This window comes from Palaemon carinicauda, chromosome 3, assembly GCF_036898095.1.
Source record: "Palaemon carinicauda isolate YSFRI2023 chromosome 3, ASM3689809v2, whole genome shotgun sequence".
NCBI lineage: Eukaryota > Metazoa > Arthropoda > Malacostraca > Decapoda > Palaemonidae > Palaemon > Palaemon carinicauda.
In genome coordinates, this window is record NC_090727.1 from 182,977,466 (window position 1) to 182,981,555 (window position 4,090).

Sequence of the window (4,090 nt, forward strand, 5' to 3'; positions counted from 1 at the left end):
GATTGGTTTGATGAGAATGATGCTACCATCTCTCTTCTCATTGAAACCAAATGACAAGCACGCCTGACTTTGGAAAAACCAACCAACAGCAGCTAACAAATGTGTTCACAAGGTGGCTGAAGCTGGTTGCCAAAGAGGGATCCGTGAAACCCAGAACACCTGGTGGCAAAGAAAAGCTGCAGAAATACAGAGTTTCGCTGACCAAACGTGACCTGCGCAGCTTCTATGCAGCAACAAAGGAAATATTCGGTCTCACCACGGTCATCAGTGGGCAGCCTGAAGGACGCGGATGGGGCCACGACCATCACCGACAGCGAGGGCATCCTGGCCAGGTGGAGGTCTCACTTTGAGAACCTCCGCAATGACCAAGCATACACCCCAGACGATCTCCTGCGAATGACCCCGCAGCATCCCGTCCGTCACTGGATGGCACTACCACCCTCCATCCATGACTTCAACAAGGCCCTGCAGCCGCATGAAGCCCGGCAAAGCCCCAGGGCCAGACAACATCCCGTTGGAGCTCCTCACTCACGGTGGTCCCGGCTTGAGGAACCGTTTGATGCTACTTATACTGAAAATATGGGAGACCAAGACCCCCCTCCCCCAGTGAGTTCCGCGATGCAAACATCATTACCATCTTCAAGAAGGGAGACAGGGAGAACTGTAACAACTACCGGGGAATATCACTACTAAGCATCGCGAGTAAGATTTTCGCTCGGATTCTCCTTGACCTCCTCCTTATTCTCGCAGAAGACGTCCTGCCAGAGTCCCAGTACGGCTTTCGACCTTCCCGTGGGGCCATAGACATGATCTTCTGTGCGCGACAACTACAAGAGAAGATCCTCGAACAACAACAGCCCATAATGTTCATCTTCTGGGATTTGAAAAAGGCTTTCGACAAAGTACCCTCGACCTGCCATGTGGGCTGTCCTCAAAAGATATGGCTGCCCACCCGATTTTGTCAAGCTGGTGCGTGCCCTCCATGACGGAATGGTTGGGAGAGTCTGCCACCAGAACTCTCTTTCAGACCCATTCCCCATCAACGGCGGCCTGAAGCAGGGCTGTGTTCTGGCCCCCAACGTGTTTCTCGCTATACACCGCAGCAATGCTCAACGAGATTCCCCCGGACACACCCTCAGTCGACCTACGTTTCCGCATGGATGGAGGCGCTTTCAACCTCGCTAGACTCCGCGCCAGAACCAAGACCACCTTGTGTGCAGTGCGAGAACTGCAGTAATGCTGACGACAATGCCACCACCAGTTCAGACGGCAGAGGACCTGCAGTCATTAGCTGATGCATACAACTCTGCCTACGAACGTTTTGGGATGCAAGTCAACACAGACAAAACCAAGACCCTCGTCCAACATCCACCAGGACTGATGCTCCCCAACTTCAATACCACAGTGAATGACCAAACCGTTAGAACAGGTGGACCAGTTCTCCTACCTAGGGAGCATTCTAACATCAACTCCCACAAGCAAAAAGAACGTGGAGAACAGGATCAGGGCAGCCCACTCCGCCTTTGGCCGACTCAATTGCCGCGTATTTAACAACGACGCACTGACAATGACCACCAAAATAATGGTGTTCAAGGCAGTAGTCCTCTCCACGCTCCTGTATGCATGTTGAAACATGGACGCTATATAAAAACGATCTTAAAAACCTAGAACGCTTCCAACAAATGAAACTGAGGCAGATCTTGAAAATCCCCTGGGAGAGCCACACCACAAACATTGAAGTCTTAGAACGTGCCTCGCTGACCAGCGTGGAGGCCACCATCATCCACCACCGCCTCCGCTGGATAGGACACGTGCATAGGATGGATCCATCTAGGCTCCCAAAGAAAATATTCTACGGAGAACTGACCCAGGGCACTAGACCACGAGGAGCCCCGAAAATGCGCTATAAAGATCAACTGAAGCGCACCCTGGCTCTAACTGACATCGATCCTTCCTCATGGGAAGAAACAGCCAGGGACAGGAAAACCTGGAGGAGTACAGTACACCATGGCACCGTGGACTTCGAGGAGAGGAGGAGACAAAATGAGGAGGCTAGGAGGAGAAGAAGGAGAGAGCGATTAGAACAGCCCCGCCCACCACTTACCCTCCCTTGTGAACACTGTCCGTGACTTTTCCACCACAGACTAGGACTTAACAGCCACATCAGACATAAGCACCCACCCCACAGATAGGAGGCTGATGGCTAACGACAGAACCCAATACTCGGACACGAGTGGGCACCGACGACGACGATATATATATATATATATATATATATATATATATATATATATATATATATATATATATATATATATATTATATATATTTGTATATGTGTATATATATTTTACATATATACATATGTATACATATAAATATTTAAACGAATATTAAATAAACCTAAATGGAATAAATTTTCTTATTTCTGAGAGACCCAAAGATTTCAGCTTTATTCTCCCTATCAATTTAGGTACTCAGATTTCCCTTTCAATCCTGGTCGCCAGAGAGATGTGCAAGGAGACTCAAATTGTCAGCAAACTAAAAGAAGCATCGGGAAGTTGAAAAGTTACGTAATGAGAACAGTTTAAAAAAGAAAAGAAACATAAAACCCTTTTGAGTCTCTAATTCCACTTGCGAACTAGAGAACTACTGGATGAGAGAGAGAGAGAGAGAGAGAGAGAGAGAGAGAGAGAGAGAGAGAGAGAGAGAGAGAGAGAGAAATTATTATTATTATAATTATTATTATCATTCATTGCTAAGCTACAACCCTAGTTGGAAAAGCAGGATGTTATAAGCCCCGGGACTTCAACAGGGAAAATAGCCCAGTGATGAAAGGAAACAAGGAAAAAATACAATATTTTAAGAATAGTAAACAACATTGAAATAAATATCTCCTTTATAGACTATGAATTTTTTAACAAACAAGAGGAAGAGAAATAAGAAAGAGTATTGCATCTTTACCCCACATAGAAGAGGGAAAAGTTCCAGACAAAGAAGAAGAAGAAGAAGAAGTGTGCCCAAGTGTACCTTCAAGCAAGAGAACTCTAACCCAAGACAGTGGAAGACCATGGTACAGAGGTTAAAGATTAGAAAAGCACTCTGAGAGTGCAGACCTCCACCACGGCAGCTTATTTCTGTAAACTAGCTTGCCTTTCCCAGAATCAATTTAAACCGTAGGCGAATTTGAAGTCTGTGTGACAACCATGTGCGAGCTTGGGGTTAAGGTTAGGGTTAATTTGGTCATTCTTTTGCTTGACCTTAACCTTTGACGTAGGAATTTCAAAAATAATCCCTTCCTCGTCTCATAACATAACAATTAATCCCCTGAAAGTTCCACAACGCTGTACGTAAAATTATGGTCAGGAATTTCTTCACAAACAAACACAGACAAACAGGGGTGAAAATATAACACCCTCCCAACTTCGTGGCTGAGAAAACGCGGAAACTAACAAGCTTTATATTCTTGCCATGTTATATTACTATCAGGTGTAAACATATAAAATATATAATTATGTATAAAAAATCAATGAAATAAAAAAAAAGACAAATCTTAAATGAAAGTTTTATACATTTATTCAGTAATAAAATGATTGATCAACGATAAATTTTCAGATAATTCACTGAATCTTTTTCATGAACTACCAATCACGTTCGCGATTTCATCCCACAATCATGTAAGCAATATAGCAAGAGAACTCGCACGCGAGGTTTTAAGAATAAGCAAGTAGATGAGTCAGTAAAAAACACTGGATTTAGTGTTACGTGTGGTGTCATCGGTATCACTCTAGTCTAGCTAGAGGCCCAGAGTGCAATTCTCGGGCAAGGGTCGGTGAATGGGGGGTTCAGGGTTAAAAAGTTGTAATGCCTGTATTAACCTATGCAATGAATTACGTATCTGGTAGTTAGACAACTGTGGTTGGACACAAAGGATAAGAAATAGATTGGATGGCAACTTAATCCAAAATATATTATCGTTTATGAATGAATGCGTATCTTGATACCACAAGAGCAACCTTATCTTCACTCAGGCTTGTATATATCGGTAAATTAAAAAACAGATAAAACTCTTATTCCATATCATGTCTCG